This window comes from Protopterus annectens, chromosome 7.part0 (assembly GCF_019279795.1).
Source record: "Protopterus annectens isolate FY-2018-M chromosome 7.part0, PAN1.0, whole genome shotgun sequence".
Classification (NCBI taxonomy): Eukaryota; Metazoa; Chordata; order Ceratodontiformes; family Protopteridae; genus Protopterus; species Protopterus annectens.
In genome coordinates, this window is record NC_056739.1 from 172,399,995 (window position 1) to 172,422,128 (window position 22,134).

A 22,134-nucleotide genomic window follows, 5' to 3' on the forward strand; every position below is an offset into this window, starting at 1 on the left:
ATTTGCATTTAGCAGAACTACTGCATTGAGTAAGTCATAAATATTCACAAAGGATTGAGTCATAAAATGTGTCTAATAGGATTAACGGCTCATAGGAAGTTACTAGGCTAACTGCCCTGGAGTCTTTTTCAGCCTAGCCATTCATGCCACAAAATTCCCAATTATCAGTCCCCACATGCTAGAATGGCTTTGGTTTATGCCTGTGACTTAGGGTTTCAACAAACTACTCCTGTCCATCAAGGCCACATTTGACGAGCCAGTGGTGAATTTGTGATTTCCCATCCATTGGTCCAAACTGCATTTGAATAGGGTCTATATTAAATATTCAAACTCTTAAACGTTTGAATCACTAAAGATCGAACTTTAGTGATCAAACGCTTAAATGTTTGAATATTTAAAAAAAAGATTAAAAAAGAAAAAAACAAAATGTAAAGTTTTTAAGCAGGTGGCCAAGCCCCCTGCACCCCCCCCACACCCCCCGCTACTTAAATATACCAACTCTGAGACCGCACTTCAGTGCACTACAGTTTGGAAAAGGAAAATTTCCATTTCTTACACCGTAGAGCGATCTCGGAGTTGGTATATTTAAGTAGCGGTGGGTGTGGGAGGTGCAGGGAGGCTTGTCCCCCTGCTTACACCCTTTAGTTTTTCTTTTTTTTTTTTTTTTTTTTTAAAATATTCGAACATTTAAGCTTCAATCACTAAAGTTCGATCTTTAGTGATTCGAACGTTTAAGGGTTCGAATATTTAATATAGACCCTCTGAACAGGCTTAGAGAAGAACACTTTTTCACATGAATGGGGATTGGGGAGTCAGTTCCAGAGAAGGAGTCATCTCTGAGACACATACCTGTCCCTCCAGCATATGTTATTTATGTTACAGACAAGGTTTAGATCCTTAAATCGGGTAATTTTACTGCTGTTTGTTTGTGAATGTTTAGCAGATCCCTCAGGGCTGGATCAGAGAATACCTTGTAGGTTAGGCATTATTCACCTGTCAGTAGTCTGTAGGAGACTGAGGACATGGGCAGGGCTTTGAGGTGGTCTGCATAGGACATGTTATTTAAACCCTGTATTATTTTAGTGAAGAACCTCTGTTGCCACTCCAGTTGTTGTAAATGCCTTGTCAGGTACATGCTGAAGGGTGCATTGTACTCGATTATTGGTCTAATGAGGACTGAGTATAGTGTGACTATGATATCCTTAGATATGGATGCAATCCCCATATGTATAAGTTGTGCCACATAGATGGATTTTGTTACTACCATGGACACATGTTGATCAAAGTTCAGGTTACTGTCGACCTGAATTCCCAAGTCCCTTACAACTGGGCCTACTCTTAGGGGGTGTTATTAGTGTTGATAAAATGCATAATTAAACCCTTTGGGAAGACAATTAACCCTTCAAATTACATTAAGCTTTAGGCCATGGTTCTGGCACCAGTTATTTGTCTGTCAGACCTTCCTGGAGGATATCTACATCTTTGGCAGATTTGATGATTGCAGCCAGCTTCCAGTCATCAGTAAATCTGGTCAGCCAAAGGCCCTCTCATTTCCCTTGCCTTCAAGAAAATGTATTCCAACCATTAGCGGTCGCAGTGCCAAGGCCTGTGGGGCACCAATAGTAACAGGCCTCTTGGTAGAGGTGGATTCCCATACCTTAACTTAATGTATCATATCATGTGAGCCATTTGGCTATCCATCAGATGACATAGGGGTTTATGCATAAATTAGTGAGTATGTCTATAATACCCAAGTGAAATATTGTGTCAAATGCCTTAGCAGTTCAAGCACAGCAGTAAGGACCATTTTGCTTTCATTCACAGCACTAGTGACCTTCTTGAAGACGTCCACTGAGATTAGTAGGCATGACCTGCCCTTTACAAAACTGAATTGGGATGGATCAAATGTTTGAAGATTTCCTATGTCTTTGTTTATCAGGTTCACAATAATTGTTTCCATGATCTTACATATAAGTTAGTCAGACCTATAGATCTATTCTTCTCTGGGTCTGATGGTCCACTTTTGTGAAAAGGTATGTCAATTCCAGTCCTCCATTCCCTGGGGATGAACCATGGAGGCTGTAGTTGGATAGAGATTCTAGTAGGCCTGACAGGTCATGTTTCAAGCTATTTATAAAACATCCAGGGATATTATCAGAACCCATTTATGCAGTGTTTTTAGCTCTGGAGAGTGCAATGAGGATCTGTTCTTTAGTGATATTTGGGGGACAAATGGTAACAGGGTGTTTCCTGAGGGTGATCGGTGATGATGGGGGCTGAAATTGCAGCTAAACGTATTGGCAAGCAATTTTGCTATTTCCATTTACTATTAGTTCAGCACATTGTTTGGTGTTCCTTTTAAGGTAATGTACTTAATTCAAAAATGCCTTGTAGTTATCCATAGCCTGGGAGGCTAGCCCTTCCTAGGACAGGATTTTCCTTCTTTTGTTGTACAACCTGTTTTTACAGGGGTCTACTAAGGGGGTTTGTTTTTGGAGTTTGTCATACTTTTATTTCCATTTGGAACAGATGTTTCTATGCAGACCTCCACATAGGCCAGTATGTTTTCTGAAATGGGGGGGGGCTGGAATTTAGCTATGCTATCATTTAATAGGAGGTAGTTAGCCTTGCAAAAGTTCTTAAAGGTTCTGAGGGTTGCTGGGAGTTCAGCTTTTATTTTATTTAAAGGCTTACTGCTTTGTGATCTGATCTGATCGGTGAGGACATTACACAAGCAATAATGCAATGTTCCCTCATATTTGTGAGTACCAAATCCAGAATATTTGCACCCCTAGTAAGTGTACAGACAAGCCGTTCCAGAGTGTTTGCACTGACAAAATTCAGGAAACGTTGAGCCTGTATGTTAGTGGTTGTGTTGTGTATGCATCCCGGTTTATTGTGGGATATTTGAAAGCACCCCTGAATATGGTGTTGGGCTGAATTATGAGTGACTCCACTACATTCAAGTATGTGGCATGGTTATCCTGGGTCATAGGTATAGGGTATAGGATATAGTACTGGACTTTACCTAATGTTAGTTGGACATGGAGTAGCTCAAGCATGTCATATTGTTTGAACAATCTTGAGGTGTACTTACTTTTTATGTAGATTGGTATAACTCCATCACTTATCCCTTCTTGTGCAGTAGCTGGGCTAAATGTGTGGAAAGCATTATTGTCTTTTACTACCAGGGTGTCTTCCATGACATTAAAACATGTCTCAGTAACTGCATAGATGTCACCATTCTCCAGGATGACGACTGCCTCCAATGACTGCAGCTTCTTGTTGAGACTCCTAGCATTGAGCAGTAACACCGTTAGTTTATCTTGCAAAGAATTTACAATATTGGAAGATTTATCAGATTAGGATTGCCTAAAAAAGGCACTATAGGGTTGTACAATATTTTGGCTAATTTCTGAAGCCTAGTGGGGGCAGGTGCAGATCATCCCTGGCAAAGCAGCATCATCTGTCGATCATGTCTTCCTAAGTTGACAAATAGTGGACCTCTTTAGAAAGATGTTAGTGACTAAGCCAATTGGTAAAGTTAATCATCTTCTGTTTTTATAGTGGCATCATCCTTGGAGAAGGTAGAATGCTGCTCAGTGTTAGGCTCATACCTGACTGAGACACATAATCTGAAAGCTCTATCATGTCTCTCTTCGTATAGTCGGTGAGGTAGCTCTCAGGTCATTAACACCTGCATGGACTATGACAGAGTCATATTGGTATTTATAGTTCAATGTCCATGTGTGATCTGGTGGATCATTACCCCTGAGGCAACTGACCATGAATGTCTCCTTGCTCAATCTGGTGAGAGTGGCACCAGTGTGTCTCACAATAGGGTAAACAATGACCAATATATTGGGTTTTATGGCAGATTGCCTTAGGGGTTTAGAGTTTGAGACATTGTGATATGTGGCTGCATATGCCCTGGGGAGTCTTATCTTTGTAGAGTGTTTGGGAGGCTGCTGAGTGAAGCATATGGGAGGTCTTTGAGGTTTGGGTAGATTGCATTTAAAATCTTCAGAGTATGAGTTTATGTCTGATCCATAGTAGGTGTAGCATGTGTGTGTTACTGGAAGCCTGTTTGGGGATATCAGTGTCTGCATGCGAACGTTTTGCCTCCAAAAGACAGTGTAATTACATGTTTTGCATATCGTGTCAGTGTGCTTAAGAATAAGGTGGTTGTCAGAAAGCATGAGACAACTGGACATTGTTTCAGGTTGCCCATTTCCACCAAGTAGGCTACAGAGACAGTAGAAAAGTGCCCATCCATGGTTGTGGATCCTCTTTTCTGTAATCTATGAGAAATGGCGCAATTGGGGTTTACAGTTGTTGGACTAGGAGGAAAAGTCTAGGGTTGATCTAAAATAACACTCTTGGGGTAATGTTTCTCACAGGACAAATTAACTACTCTACACTCTATACTCCATAGCTCTCAACTGTCCAGATTTTTACAGAATGTCCTGATTTTTGTCTCATAATTTTGGTCTGCTCCTCATAAAATTTATGTTTTTTTTTGGCAAATCACGAGGATGGAAGTCACTAAATAATGACATTTATTTGCGTTGTGGATATCATTTCCATCAGAAAATGCATGCTAACACAAATCATTTTATTCTAGAAAATTTCTAAGTTTATAAGAGGAATATTTAAGATCTACCCAAATTTTGGGGCCTTTGTTATCCCATTATTTTAGGCTTTGTCCAGATTTCTTGCACTAAGACATTGAGAGGTATGCTAGGTACTTGAGAAAACAGCAGAGGAGTTCTTATATGGAGAATTACAACTCTGGGTGCCTGCTTTTATACAGGACACTGCAAACCACTGCTGCACAGCTCAGTTCAGGTTATGGGAGATGTGTTAGAGAGGAATCCAATCAATAAACAGCAAAATACAGTATAAGTGCATATAAAAGGTTTAGTTCCTATGGCATTTCACAATACTCTCACTATTGTGAGTGATGCTACATTACTAAGTAAAATGCAAACAGAAACAGGCCAGTAGAAATGAGACTCAGATCCTGCAATAATTCATAGTGCTCTCACTATTGTGAGCTATACTACAAGACTAGATTACCCAAGACTAAGCAAAGTGCAAGTACAAAAATGCTGTAGAAATGTAAGAATTGGGTCTCAGATCCTGTAGCAATTCACAATTTTCTGACTATTTGTCAGTGGTATTACAAGACTAAGGTTCCCATAAAAAGTAAAATGCGAAAAGAAAAACTGCAGCAGAAATGTAATAAATGAGGCTCAGATCCTGTAGCACTTCACACTTTACTCACTATTGTGAGAATTACTACAAGACTACGCCCCCAGCCCAAGTAAAATATGAAAAGTAGAAAGCAATAGAAATGAAATGAATGAGGCCCAGATCCTGCGGTAACTCACAATTCTCTCACTGCTGTGAGGGGTACTGGAAGACTAAGGCTCCAGACCAAGCTAAAATGCAGACTGTTGACGTTTGGTTAAAAAAAGGAAAATGCAGAAAAGAACAATACACAGTTCAGATTATACACTGAGTATTGCAGTGTGCACTAGGTGAAATGGGATTATATGAAATAGAGGCTAACTCGAGCTTTTACCGTCTATTAGAAGTGCTTTATCAGTTTGAGCTATTAGTGTCCAATAGAAATAGCACTGAGAGAGGCTTGCAAACTCTAATTTACAGTTGGGGTGGGCAGCTAAAAAGGCACCAAGCTTAAAACCATAACAAGAGTTGGATGGGTGGGAAAACAAATCCAAAAAATCAATGCAATCTAACTCAGAGCTCTTGGAGCTGAAGAGGAATGTAGGTGAACACTTTAAATAAGAAAACTGTTTCTCAGCTCCTCTCACTGATTACTAATTTCTATTCAATCAATGAATGCAAAAGGAATATTTGATAAATTACCTTAGCCAACAACGTTTAAGACTTCAAGAAAAAAAACTTTGCAGTAAAACAAAGTTTAAAATGCAACAAACTGTAGTATAACAATTCCAAAATAAAAAAGTAATGGAAATATCCAGTCCTTAAATGTAGGAAATCCAAAACTCTAAATGAATTATTCTCAAGGGAAGTGCATGTACCACCAAGTGCTACACACAGTCTCACACAAGCCTTCCATGCTGGGTATTGAACCTCTTACTTATTTAGGTTACACAATCTAAAGAGCACTGTGTTAGTCACAAGTGCCACATGAGAAATCATTACAGGGGACTCTGCAAACACAGTACACTACCATAAACTATGCATTTGAGTTTTGCACATTTGGGGAAATCACAGGTGTCACCCCAACCTCAGTGCAATGGAAGAGCCTCAACCTGTGGAAACCACCTTCTTATTCCACCTGCCAGGCAAGTATCATCTTGTTTACTTATTGGCAGAATATTGTTACTTTGGCAACATACTGATGCTTGCTTATGCAGGACAACACAGAGGTGACTGACAGCTGTCAAGGTAGACTTTCTTGGTAAGATAGCTGGGTGCTCTTTTGCATATCATTCCCACCCTGTCATGTGTATACAAGCACCCACTGCCTTTGCTGTGCTTACACTGGAACCAAATACAAACAGTGAATATATAGTTATAGAAAGGATGTAAAGAAATGTCTAAAGATCACAGGAATGGTCTAAAATCTGGCAGCTTGAAATCTTTTCAGAAACTTGCAAAATAGTGTATCTAGGATTCAAAGAAACTTTATTGCCATTTAGTAAACATAAACGCTACCTAAACAAAATTTTGAGTTTCAGTTCTTTAACAGGAGAAAACAAACACAAAAAGTCAGACTTGATAGGTGTTAAAGAATAAACAATAACTATAGTGCAAAAGTAAATATCTAGGTAGCTGACGCACGTACTTGTCACTATTTATATACACCGGACAACACTGACTACTAGATGATTGACACATGAAAAGAATAGTACACTATACACAGAGGTGAGATTGGGTGATATTGCACATAAAAAAGTGATTGGAATTGCATTTAAATGAGAATATATTAATTTTAATATTAGTAATTAAGAATTAGGAATGAACAAGCCACAACGTGGATTTAATTTAAACGTGGTTTAAAGCTAGTGGGGAAATTTTATCGAAAATAACAAATAGGGCTCAGTGGTAATCAAAGTGTAATTATCTAACACTATAAAAGTAAAATCTAGCAGACTAATGCGATAATTATAAGCAAATGTCAAAAAGTCTCCTTCTCAAAAGTGCAGTATCTGAAATTATGAGTCCCAAAAATCTGAAAAATTAAAGATTAAAAAAAGCAAATAAAAATGACATATTTTGAAACTCTCTGTTTCACTGTCAGTGTATTTACAGGAGGGGCACCCCACACTGTTGGTTATATATGCTAACTCTGAGGTAGCTGCATCTCAGAGAATGAGGAACTCTCCAAAGCAACGCAGCCTTAAACTTAGTACATATTCTACATTTTGTTGATGAGGTTAGCCCTAGTTGGTAAAACACATTAACAGAGCAGACTCTGGGAGAAAACCTCTGACTAGCAACAGTAATAGAATTATGATTAGCAATTTCAAAAGCATTTAGTAAACTCAGCTGTTGGGTGGAATTTTTCTGACCTAACCAGTCTAACAGCCTAGGCCTTCTAGCAACAGTTCAAAACTGGGCAACAAAAATGGTAAATGATCTCTCCTAGAAGCCATGTACAGACAGGGGCGATAAAATGTAGCACGTGGTCTTAAAATTAAATGGAGATGGGTCAGAAAAGAAACACTTACATACCTGAAGGATATCAAAAGACTTCAAGTGTTCAATAACTTTCAAAAAATGAAAGAGGCGTGAGAACAAGAGTGCATTTATATTATGGTGAGCTTGTGGCAGATGTGTGGAGTTTTTTGTTTTGTTTTTTATTTTTACAGAAAGGGTAGTGGATAATGAAAACAGTCTGTCCATTCTGTATAAAGAAACAGCAACATTCGTCTGATTAAAATTGTATTCCAGTGTCAGGTGTCAGTAATGACATGATTAGATAAACCATAAACAGAAATCTTTTTAAATAATTAATGGTTGCTTAAGATGCGATCTCTGCCATTAAAGTATTTCTCATCATTTTGATTAAGAATGTGCAACAATTATGAACAGGTTATTTATAAATAATTTTCCAAATTCAGTGAGTAACATTTTCCAACAAGCAGTTAGAAACCATCATGGGTCCAGTGGTGTATGTATAGTTTCAATTTCTTCATCAAGCTTTGTCTACAACTGAATATCTGTGTTTTTCATAAAAACAGGTTAGTCTGTATAGAGTTCTTCCAATGCAGTCAGTTTCTGTTTCATTACAAGGATCCTTAGTTTCTATGATTACTCAAGTGACCCATACAGCAGAACATTTTTCCACTGAAAGCTGAAATCTCCATTTTATCAAGCATTTGTAGACCTTGTTTACTATTGGAAGCCAGTTTAGGACTGTTTTATATTCTGGAAATGCTCTTCAAGTCTGAACATTCACATGAGCTATGATTCCTTCTGTAGCGCTGGCAAAGAAACTTTAGTCTAGCATAAACATTAACGTTTACTAATTAAATAAAATCTGGCAACTCTGCCTTAAAGCTTTTAGAGAGACAAATGATAAAACTAGAGCACTTGTATAATTTGTGAAATTAATCACTTAAATAAAATATACCAGTAACAACTGCTATTGAAGAATCAGGTCTGTACTATAATATTCTAACATTAAAGGAATGTTTATGTATGGGTATTGCATCTCAAGGTTTAAGGATAGTACTTTGCTATCTAATGGCTTCTTAGCGGACATCCATGTATACCAAGACTGCTGGACAGAAGCAGCACATCTGTGCATAATCACTTTGTTACAGATCCTTAGTGAGAGACACTGCTAAGCAGAAAATAAATGCTGAACTTAAGAGTCTGTGATGAACTGCATGCTTCTCTGACTAGTGTGGCATTCAGATGTCCACCAACAAACCTCTAATGAATGCTAACAAAAAGAGTGCAAGAACTGATACAACTGTAGAATACTGGAATGAACTGGAAATAAATGGAAGAAATAAGAATGAAACTGGAATGAATGTTTTTATATTTTAATTACCCAGAACTATCCTGAACAGATGCCAGTCTCTTCTTTATGTGCCATATCTTCTTGTACCTTTCAGAATGAAAATCTGCATACACTGTAATTTGGTTAAGAATGTTTTATTATGTACAGTGGAGGTAGATGTCAGCAATATTGGAATCAAATCTTAATGTCTGTAGCTTCTGCACTCATTGTACTGTCTGTAAATTCTGTACTCAGAATATCAAATCTTACATCTCCAATAACAAGTGCTGACAATTATGTCCATAGCTTCTGGACTCATATTCCTTTCCTCCTGAATAATATAACTAATATTCTGGAATATTGGATATTTAACCTGACTTCTGCACTCACTCTTTAGTTTGTATTCCAAACTTCTGAGGACTGTACTGCAATGGCTATCTGCATATCAGTCCAAATTAACTAAATGACTGCATCTGAAGTATCTCCTAATAATACCAAAACCCTATAAATATCTACATGCCTCTTTAACTTTGGTTCCCAAGCCTCATCCCATCTAAACAAGTTCTGTTTGTACTCAGTGTACTGCATATTCTGTAGGAACATTTTAATATTAACAATATTCTTGACGGAAGGTCATTTTCACTGATTGAAAGTATATTCATTGAAACTGCATGCAAAATGTGAAGGCCTGCTTTAATATGGTGTATTTCTAGACTTATGCAAAGAGATTACTGTATTTTTTATCTTTAAATGAAACTTTATTTTACAATTCCTTATGATATACCTGAACACAGGTATCTATTCCTGTAGTTACTTTAAAATATGAAATATAAAATGAAGACACAGGCCTAACTTTACATTTTTAGGCCTATTTTACTAACTGTATTTATGTAGAATTCATTATGTAGCAACTGTCTCTGAAATTGCTGAAATAGGATTTACTTCTCGTATTACTTTATAAATCCATTAGTATAGTTTGTGAAGGATACTATAATTATCACTAGAACTGATATAACAGTTACAAAATAAATGTTCTTATCTTGTAAATAAACGTGCAGTTTTACTTTGGACCACTAGGTGTCACTTGACCATTTATGGTCAATTATTTGAATATCTTTTTAGGGTGAATCTCTAACTTTATGATTTAATTTTAATGGGACAATTCTTTAACATGTTATAAATGGTAAACTCTCTTTTTATAGCTATAATGAGTGTCTTGATTAACTTATTTCTGTAAATCTTCATCTAGATTTGGTACTAGTAATCCTGTCTATTTTCCTTTTTTAATTTATATGTGTTGTAATAGATGCCTGCCTTTTAAATTTGTGTCTTAAGTATCCTATGCTTTCTGTTTTTCAAATCTATATCTTTGCATACCTTGTCAGTGTCTTTTTAACTTTCTAATGTACAATAATTATCTAATGTGCACTGTATTCTGTAAATTAAAGAATAAATTAAGCCTGACTTGTTATGCCTAGAGTATATTAAATAACTATTACTACTTAATAGCACTCAAAGCACCTCAATGTTGGCATCCCCAAATCAATCCAGGCTGACCATGCTTAAATAGGTCAAGAGATTTTATTATTTAGCACTTTCATCTTTTCCATAGATGTCATCAGAATAATGTCATGCATTATGTTCCTAGCTTTATATATACTTTCAACTACTTCTCTAATTACCAAAAAATTACATCACTTCCTTTTTTATTTAACATCACATCAGTTTGATTTTCTATACATCACACAATGAATTACACAATAAAATAAAATACATTTCTATATTCCTAAATAGTAAAAAATATATACATTTTCACCCTTTTCCTGATTTTCATCTTTTTGTTAAAAATTCCTAAACAGCCCTAACATTGGTAGGTACATTATAAAATCTATTAAATAAAATTTCATTAGCTAATTACAATTTATCTGCTTTCATTTTCAAAACAGGAGCAAATGTTATGTGCCTGTTTAAACCTGGAGGCTTGGTTGAAAGTATACATAGTATAAAAGCTAGGAACACTTTGTGTGGCCAAAGCATGACAACCGTGGGTAAGTCCAGCATAACCCACACTCAGCAGTGGGTTATTGCTATATTAAATAATAATAAAAAATCTAGAAGTAGACACTAATTAGATTTTAAGAATGGTATGTAGAATTATTAGAAACGTTTGAGAGACTGAGATTTCTTAAGAAACAACAGCTTAAAACAGTTAAAGGCTCTGTGTCCAAAAACACCTGTTATTTAACACCCTGTCAAAAATTACATAAAGATGGACATCACCCACCAGGCTACTCTTTAGTGACCGGAACTGACAGCATCTCTGCACTTTTTGGGTAAACACTGAAGTGTTTATCTCTCTTTTAAAATAAGGCATTTTGAATAGTTAAGAGTTTATTAATAAATTAAGAATATTGAATTTGCAAGAGAATTATTTATGATTAAGATATTATGTGAAAAACTTTTTATGACAGCACACAACATTGTGATGGGCTAGAAGGGGTATGTACATACCTAGCTGATAGTCCACAAAGTTCATATATTGTGGAATTGTTGGAATTTGTACTAACACAATTATTTTAGGTTTAAAGATTAGCCATATTTACAGAAACAAGACACTGCATTGCGTACAGGATTTCTACTCTCATGTTATAATGTGGTCATGAGTAAATCTGAAAGATAATATATTTATTCACAGAGCATTAAACAGAATATTGTAGATTTTAGCATTAGCTTATTACTGCTTTATTGATTATCTAATGTTTGTTGTACAAGCAAAAAAAAACAGAAAAAAAGAAAAACTTTCTGAATTTATTATGCCTATTGATCAGGACTTGTATGTTTCACTATGATGTTGTCTGTTGATGAAAATAAAATGATGTTCATATGAATCAGGAGAAAAGAAACCGCTTTTCTTAATTTTTGCATGTCCAAAGTGATCATCTGAAAAAAGTTGTGGATTTACTTCTTTCTGGCCAAGTATTAAGACTTAAATATTTGTGTTAAAAATTCAAACATTTTGAGGAAGGAATGATGTATATAATTAAGAAAGTGCACAATACAGTTATTGTAACCAGCCATTCATTCAGTTCTGAAAATATGTTTGGAGGGGAACACTGTTGTAAGAACTGGTGATAATGATAGTAATGCATTTAACTCACAAGTGTGCGTATTCATGCACAATGTTTGTGCTCATAAAATAGTGCTATAAAAAGCACTGGCATATTCTTGAACTATTGAAAAACACTGTGCCAAGAAATCCAACATTTGCTTAAAAGAGAGGCTTAATTATGACAGCTAACATAGTTCACAGTAATTTTAGTGTAAGGAAAAGAAATGGAACATTCCAAATAGGGATGTTGTGAACAGGTAATTATATGAACAGCGTGAAATTTGTACTTTAAAGGGTGACAAATATATGGTACATCAGCAACTTACTTGTGCCCCTGTTGGTTAATTTATGTCACCTTTTGTGATTGCTTAAAGTTTTAGATAGGTGAAAGTAAATGTGCAGTTAGAAGAATAATACTGGAAACATCTGGGTGATGTCTAAATGAATGAAAAGCCTGCTTGCAAGAAGCTTTGTAGAAACCAGACATGCAAGAGAAGTATTAAAATTTATGGTGCTGTTACAATAGCTACCCCATGTAAGTATAGACTTAAAACAATGGTTATTCTATAAATAAAAGTATATGATATTAAATACAAAAGTTATCACCTTTAGGGGGTTTGGCTTCAGAGATTAATCAGCATTTTGTAGCAAAGGGCACTATCACTTTAAATTGAGACTATGTTTCATTTAAGTGATTAATTGCACAGTTTATATAAAGTGTTCTTCTGGTTTTATTCCATTTGTCATGTTGAATGCTGTAAGACTAAGGCTCCAGAGATTTTTAACTAATTAATAAAAGTTGTGTTTATGTCCAACAGACATTTCTTTGGTAATTCATCTGAAATTGTCTAAAGCTTCTGGTAATACAATCCTTCTATAGCTTTGTCTGCAATTCCAGGGGGAAAAAATTCTACAGAACTCCTCATTATTTGTATGATTCTTAGTAACCCTGTGTTCTATATAATAGCCATTGGCTGATAATTTCATTATCCCTCTCTGGAATTTTCTGGCAATCATTTTAGTTTGTGCTTATCAAACAACATTCCTTCTGGATTACGACTGGAAATTAGTTTGAAATTTCTGCCTCAGAGTAACTGATGGATTTTTTTGTTTTGTTTTTTTGCTCCAAAATGAAAACTTGTGTTTTTTTTTTTTTTTTTGAGAATGCATTCTCTCAGCAGGAGAGGGAGATCTTGATGTATAAGTAATTGTTCTTTACCTTATGAAACCATGACATGCTGAATCCCTGCAACTTCGCCATAACCTGAACCTATGAACCTGAAGTTATCACACTGGTAAATGATGATTATAATCAACCAACACCTTGTCACAAATTAACATTTATTTATATTTTCTGAAAGCAATTTGCTTTCCACTGCCAAGGTGGACTTTCTTTTAGAAATCTAAACTGCAGACGTAATATTTTCATTTGGTTAGGAATAAACATTTAACCACACCAAGGCGTGCCCGTAATTCTTCACAGATATGTGATGCCACCTTTTCTGCAGAAAATATATTTCATTGCTGTCCAGCACGTCACAAATTGGATTTTAAGACTTTACTGAAACACAAATGTGAACAACATTCTGAAGTTTCATAAGCAATGCCAGTTTAGTGTACATAAGATGTTTCCATTGCTTTTACATGAGGCAAAGCAGTACAATCTCTCTAACTAAAACAAGAATACATTGCCTTTTACAGTGTCAAAAGTTCAAACTGATTTAAGATTCATTTGCAGATATTTATCAGACAAATCAGAGATGTCTGGTTATTCTAGTCCATAATAACAAAGGAGTGTTCACGTTCATTTTTTGTTACCAGAGAATAAAATCGTGATGTAGTAACTTATTCCAGGAAATAAAACAATATCTTCTCTGCATATAATCCAAAATCTGGGGCTTGCACTATCACAGATATTTTGTCTACTTATGGACTGCTTTACTTACATATTGTTCAAATATCAGAATTGTCCAAGGATGTCTTAATACACTATCAGTTTCTGTCAGATGGACTTGTACTTACAGTTACGAGAGAAAAAACATTCAAACTTCATTTCAAAGAGACAGATGAAAATGAGACATTTAATATAACCTCACTTCTGGTCTGATTCATTAAATTCAAGTCTTGATTTTTTAACTCTTAGTCCATAATCTAGTAATCTTTGCAGCACTTTTTATAGCTTTTTGTAACCTAGTGAGATACTCGCTTTCATTTTTCCAGTAATGGACAAATAATTAAAATACACAATTGCATTCAAATCCTTGAATACGTTTCATTATTCTTTGAAAAATAGCTGGATCAATGTTTATGTAAATTGTAGTTAATTATGCACAGTCAAACTTCTGTGTGTATTAATTGTCAAATACTTCACAATATTATAGAGTGATAATTATTGTTATTAAGAAGCTGTGGGATCTGATTCAGAAAACACAGTTCTACTGTCCAGCGTGGTCATTAAGTCTTCTACTTCAGATAGAGCATACGTCTCAGTGTTTGCAGTATTTATTTGCAGTTAGCTGAAAGCCGTCACAGACACAGGTTCAAAATTTCATAAGTAAATGATAGGAAATCAGTTAGCAGACCATTACAAAAGATTCCCAGCCCAAGTTTCAGGAGGATAACACAAGATACAGGGGGAGGAATGTGTGGTTATCTTTCGAATTATTGATGTGTACATCAAATGTGACAACACTTGGCATTTAGTGAAAGTTTTCCAGAGGCAGAATGGAACTTTGGAATATGAGGGTTCAGACACCTAGGCAGCAAGACATTTCCCTGTGGTACATTTGAATGGGGACACATGGCTGAAGTGACAGTCAACTGCAGAGAAATATGGCTGTTTCCAAATTCCCTGTGGGCAAAGAGAAGAATGTGTTGTCGTGCCCGCAACTTCAATAACCAAATGCACAGGGGGAAAACAATGTCCATGGTCCCCAAGGGAACATGAGACAGCAAGCAATATGGCAGGCATCAGCAGGAGGCTGGCCAGATTGCATGTCAGTGACAGTAAAAATGCAGTGCACAATGGGCACTGCTTTTATAATCGGTGTGTGTGGACCACTACCCTCTTCACAGTGTCTAGGGAACATTACTTAAAACTCATATTGGAGCATAAATGTGAGTACAGTAGCCTGCAGCACACTTCTACATGTTGTAGTTACATAAGCATGTACTGTACACTGAGCACATCACTCATTACTTCTTCTGCCACCATGCATTTGGTTATTAAAGCTGTGAGCATGGCAGTGTGTGCTTCTCTTTGCCCACAGGGAATTTGGAAACAGCCATATTTCTCTGCAGCTGAATATCACTTCAGCCATGTGTCCCCATTCAAATGTACCACAGGGAGATGTCTCACTGCCTAGGTGCCTGAACCCGGAATATGAATCTCTCAACAGTGTCTTATTAATCTGTTGATGAAGATTTAAGTCCTTTAACCATGTATTTGAGAAAATGTTTGTTCTGCAAATAAATAACAGGTAATGGGTGTCCAAGTCTTTCATGGCTAGAAAAGCTAGAGTCAGTTCACCATGAAGTCTGTAACAGACTGATTAGAGGGAGATGGCTGTTGATAACAGATTGCCTTGAGTCCATTGATCTGTTTAGCTCTTAATCTCTCTCATCTTTCAAGTTGAATGTTATATTTTGACAAGTGCATGCCAAAGAGCCAATATATTTAACAATATGCCTGATAAAATGATGAATAAGGTGGAATTAAGACATATTTGAATCTAAAGGAGATGTCTTTAGATATTAGTTTGGATAGATAAAAGGATTTCTGAAGTACTACAGATCATTTTGATAATCAAAATGATAAGGAATTATCAACTAGAATGCTTAGATCTCTGACAGTGTCTCATATCTGAACTGGTATGATGCCCATATGGTAGACTAAAGAATGTTTTTTTTTTTTTTACCCGCCTGCACTATAGTACATTTCTTTTGTATTTACTTTGGAACCATTGTCTTTGAAACATTTATTAATATTGTCTAATTCATGTTAGAGCAATTGTGTGTCAGTTGAAGGACAAATAATACTCAAGTTACTGTCATTCATAAATTTTAGATAACCATTGGCCAGGAATAATGGCCATATAGGTATAACATCTGGATTCTAAACAGGAGCGATGCTAACAATGAGGTCTGTGGTGCATCATTAGTGACAACATTTGTTACAGAAGTAGCACCTGATACTCAAACTGCATGGATTATGTTGCACAGACAGTTAGCTATCCATAGCAGAACCTGTGGTTTTCTATTCATATTTAAGTCAGTCACTAAGACCTGCATGGGGAATAGTATTAAAGGCATTGACTAGGTGTAGATAAGCTATGTGTACTGCATAATCATTATTGCATTGGCACTGTCCAATACTTCTGCGACCCCCTTCAGAGAATTAAACACAATACCTACTTTTGAAAAAGCTGAATATGGCTCCAGGGCTATTAGGTTTTCAAAGTCCAGATTAATGAGGTATGAGATAATATATTAGGTTGCCTTACTTATAAGGGAGTCTACATGTCCTCCCCGCAGGTGAATGACACTTAAGGACATGCAGGTAGGTGCGTGAATGGGTATGCCTTTGTTGAAGGTTGGGTGTCGTGCTGGCACCTTGGCACTGAAAAAAATCTACTGCCAATCATAAGCGGACTGGCGTTCTGCTGTGGTAACCCCTAACTGGGAAAAGCCAAAAGACATTACTTTTTACTTACAAGGCTAATGAGGCTAATGGCTCTTTAGCTACCAGGGTCCAGGGCTGGACCATCCTTGTGTAAAGGTATTACAAGATTTAAAAAGTTAAGCATGGTTCAGAAGGCCATATATAGTTCTGAGAATCAGGCAACATGGTATATTATGTAGACCCATGGATGTGGTGTCCTTAGCTTCTGAAAGCGATAAGATGATGTGTTCCATAATTATTATGGGAGTGGCTATGATTGTGGCATCTGTGGAAAAAAAATAACTGTTGGTGAAGTAAAATTTGCAATGAGGCTGTCATCTAGGACAATAGCTGTTTCCTTCGGGACAGTGTGGCTAGAATTGTTGTTAACAAACTCTGAATATTACTGGGTGCTAATTCTTAACTTCCTGACATAGATAAAGATGGAATTTTAGTTATTTTTGGTTTCAGTGGCTACTGTAAGTTCATATTCTTCTTTCAGCTTCATCATGGTACTCTCAAGGTCTTTACTACTAAACAAAGCACACACTGGGATATTGTCTCTTAGGTAAAAAAGACTGAACTGAAGAAAAAATGAAATTTATTGTATCCAAGTTTACATGTTTTCATCTTGCAGATATGAGCACTTTATCAGAAAACGGGATACATTAAATTTAATTGTTTTCTTCCCGTCATTCTTCCTTTTCTTGTAACTGATTGACAGTATCCACTGTTTGCATTGTTCAGCAGGTTTTATTACAGTTGCACATGCTTTGAACTGCTTGTTTTTGGTTGAGCTCTTTACTAGTTTTTTTAAGTGAGCTGTTATGAAGGGTAGAATAGGATCACTTATAAACATCAAGTAATTTATTCCTCTTATCTATATGGTCATTCCACCACAATGGTTTGTTTTTAAGGCCTCATTTAGTGTCTACCTGTAGACCTATAGCTGTAGAGAATTGTGTAATATATTGCAGGCTTCATGATACTGACTATAGTGCAGTTAGGAAGACAGCAGTTGTTGTAAGAGCCTGGGTGGTGTCTTTTTTTGATTATTTAAGTAGTAGAATTCAGCAAACAGATGTTTAGGGCACAAGGTTGCTTAACTGTTCTGGTTAAGTATACTCTCAAGAGCCTGTTCATATCTTCTGGCAATATTCAATCACTACACCAGCTGTGAAATAGCAAGAAACTGCATCTGCTCTTAAAAGAAGCAGTCAACAGGTCCACCCAGCCAAATAACACGGAAGTAGGCCCCAAGAAAAGCTGTAAGCTTTTATTTCAGGTCCCATTTGTTGTGGTAAGGGGTTGAATGACCTCTTTCTCTTCTCATTCAAGTTATATAATGAAATGGAGCAGGAGATGTTTAGCAGTATAGAGCTCTCAGCCATACAACTGTTCTCCTTAAGTATGCTACTAAAAGGTTTTTTAAACACTTTTATTAAACCATCACTGACGACATAGGCAGACATATATTAATTATTTTTCACTTACGTACATTATGCATTACATATGTTCTTTTTCTTTATAACATCTACATTTCAGTCCAACATTACAAAAATTACCCAGCTCCTGCCTTCCCTTAAAACTCTCTCCTCCTACTGAACTTTATTCTGCATTTCTTGCTCCCACAAATTCCATTTATTTATATGTAATTTGCTCCTTCCTTTTTCTAAAGATCCCTCTAAAGTTCTTTTATCTCTTTTACAATATTCAGTACATCAAATTCAGCTTGTTTTATTTATTTATTTATTTATTTACATTTGTTGACCGGGAGTGTCCGACTGGATGTAGGTCCATTTTCAGCAGGAGGCCCGGGGAAAAAAGCTCCACAGTTAAAATAAACAGACAGTAGTTACACTGGATTACATAGCGATTAACAATTTAACATAGCAATTACTTACAACATATTTACAGATGAAGAACATAGTACATCAGTAGACAACTAGAATCTTTATCTTTGAAGTACATAACAGACATTAACAAATGTTGCAATAAGAAGTTCCTGCTGTATAATAAGTACTAGGCTTATGAGCATCTGAGCTTGCTATAATCAAGGTAGTTAGTGGAGTGGAAAGAAAGGTATTTGATTTCAATTTTCTAGTAATTGCTTTTTTCTGTTTAGAGTGAAACTATATATATTTATATATATATATATATATATATATATATATATATATATATATATATATATATGGGTCTATATTAGTTTGTTGAAATCGCAATTCAGCAAACTGATCACATCCATGAATGTGTTCACAGGGAAAGGAGAAAGTTTCCCAATATTCCCAACATAATATATACTGCAGTATTTCAAACTCACACCCCCCCACTTATATATGCTAATTTTGAGATCGCACTACAGTGGGGAAAAGGGATGTTGGCCAACTTCTTCTTTCCCTGTGAAACACATTTACAGATGTGAATGTTTAACAGAAAGTTCACTGTGTTTTGTTAGTTGAAGAGCAGTTCTTTGAACTGCGATTTTGACAACCTACATATATATATATATATATATATATATATATATATATATATGTGTGTGTGTGTGTGTGTGTGTGTGTGTGTGTGTGTGTGTGTGTGTGTGTGTGTGTGTGTGTGTGTGTGTGTGTGTCAGTGTGTGTATATTTACATAGATATTAGCTTTCTATGCTGTAGTAATGTCACTGCGACATTATGCATTATTATTATTACTAATATTTTCTTCTAACCCAAAAAGGCCTGACTTGGTAAGCATACAAATTTGATTTTATTTTCCAGGTAAGCCTTCTCTTTCCAACAATGCAGTCTGCATCCCCACAAGATGACGTTATAAGGCCCTACAATAAAAGTTGTTCTTTCTATTAACTTACAGTTGCTATATCCAAAATTGGTGTGTATATTTAGAAACTCTTGACAGTATGGCAGTAGCTTCTTTCCAGTGAAACTCTCTTGTCTTGGTTTACTTGTGATGTTTTAAATATATAGTATTTAGCCCTATTTTCAACTACAAAATAACACTTAGTTTTCATTATTTCACTCTGTTATGTTATTAGGATTTTTATACTCTGACTAGTACTGATGCATACTGCGCAATAAAAATCCTGTTAAATCCCAAAGCCTCATTAGTTTTCTGACCCATGTGGGAGAGGAAAAAGGCAGCTGTAAATGACAGCACACAACAGAAGAGATGTGAATTACCAGATATTTAATTGGTTTATGGTCCCAGCAAGAGGGGAATAAGAATGGTCTATGGTCACCACATGTGTGGGCTTTTCCTGGGCTGCAAATTTAAGATATGGTGGCTAATGTGAATCAAATACTGCAGAGACAAATGTTATACCCCAATGAAGATGAACAACATAAGAATGCTATAGATGGGAAGAAACAGCTAAGCCATGTTGTTTCAGGTGTGGCAGTGGAAATATAATTTTGTAGGGAGGAAAACACATTCACTGAAAAAGTAAAGTGTTTAAATGTAGTTGCCCTTTAAGTGCTAAATATTCACATACATTAAGGGTCTGCAACTAAATGTTCTGAGTAGAACCTTACAAAGTAAACACACCTCAACCTTCCAACACCTTTCTGTTATATACAGATTATATCTTACATTGGACCATCTCCATACTGCAGGTTGCAAACCCTTCTAGGTTGTACATACCTTGCAAGAAGCACAACTGCTACATATGTATGCAAAGGTAAAAGTTGCTGACATATTTTCTGTGAATTATCTTACTAAATGTGCATACATTTCCTCCTCCACCCCATTGAATGAAACAATATAGTACAGGCTAAGATTAATTTTCTTTTGAGAAAACTTGACTCAGTGATAAAATTCACAAACAATTTTGGGCCGTACTGGGCTTACATGTAGTACATGTTATTTAGTCATGTACAGTGAAGACTTGCTAACATTTTTCTGTGCAGTACCTTCTTAAATAGACATTCCTTCTAGCTCAAAATTCCCAGAATAGCATAGTTTATGCTAGGCCAGACTACCAACCAAACACTATAGTGGAAATCTCAGTTATGGTGAAGCTGGGCAGGACCTACATTATAATGGCTGGTAGGTCTATGCCACCAATAGCATTTCACTGTATCACAGTGATGACAGGAATGATTAAACAAAGCAGCAGTTATAACTGCATACCAGCAGTAAAAATGTGAGTTCAGTATGTTGTATTACAGTTGCAATTGCACAAAATTCCAATGTCATGGTGTAGCAGTGTCACCATGCACTTATCTTTGTCTGCATTATGTCTTTTTATGTGTCGTCTGTGATTCATTCACATGAGGCACTTGCATACCATTGTGCTGATGAAGCTGGTATAGAATGGCATTAGCCATTCAAGGCGTGTAATAGTCACAACTTTGCACTGAGCTGTGATGCAGCTTTTACCACACTGAACTCTCCTTGCTTGCATAAGGCATTCATAGATTTAATACAGCTCCATCTTTCCATGGGACATCTCCAGGTAGACAAATGTCTTTGAAAAAAGCAAAAACATGAAAATATCATTTTTTTTTGGAGGGGGGTGGCCTGACACTTTGTATGATGGCAATGATAACCTAGTCCTGTTTCTTTCATGTCAAAATTTAAAACAGATGCAAAGAGCAAGAAATATTATGAAAAGAATGGAAAAATGCAAAATGCAGTAGGAAACAGTCACAGATATCCAAGAAAAGAAATGAACTTGTATGAATTCAAATATGCCTCACAAGAAGACACATTGATAATTTTATTGTAGAAGTTAACTGTTGTGATAAATTAGGTGGGTAACTAATTTTTAATACTTGTTAACCAGAGTTGAGCACTGATTCATATGTGAAATGTTTTCAGCTGCAATGAAGCAGTATATTGAACAAGTTTATAATATAAAATCAGATTATACTTCTAATCAGGTGAAAATATATTTAATGTCACAGTAAAAACTAAAGAAAGCTTGACAGAAAACCTTTCAAGTAAAGCAAAATATAACTGGAGCCCTTCTGAAGCAGTTTTGTGAGAAAACAACATTTCTACCATAACATGGAGACATGAAAACTTAAAGGGAAAAAGTTACGGAAAAGGCTGGACATCAACGATGGAGTTAGAATGAATGTGTGATGATGCGAGGGTGTCAGAAGGATGTGGTGTCTTTTTGACTAATTCATAATAGTGCATTGTGTCAAGCAGCAAAATAAGTTTTATTTCGCAACATATGAAAAATAATAAAATGGAACCCCAGATGATAATAGAATGATCAGAAAAAGGTTACTCTACAGCTGCTGAAATCATTTACATTAATTAAATATGCAAGCTGTGTGCTACAAAGTCAGATTACCTGTACTTACATTTTAGTAGCATGCACTGCAATGAAGTTGTAAAGAATTGAGGTT

The 22,134-nt window shown here is 36.0% G+C and overlaps 1 pseudogene; it reads right to left on the reverse strand.

The window, feature by feature from the left end:
- Window positions 1-6,199: 6,199 nt before the first annotated feature.
- Window positions 6,200-6,346, reverse strand: LOC122807303 (annotated as a pseudogene).
- Between the last annotated feature and the right edge of the window lie 15,788 nt (window positions 6,347-22,134).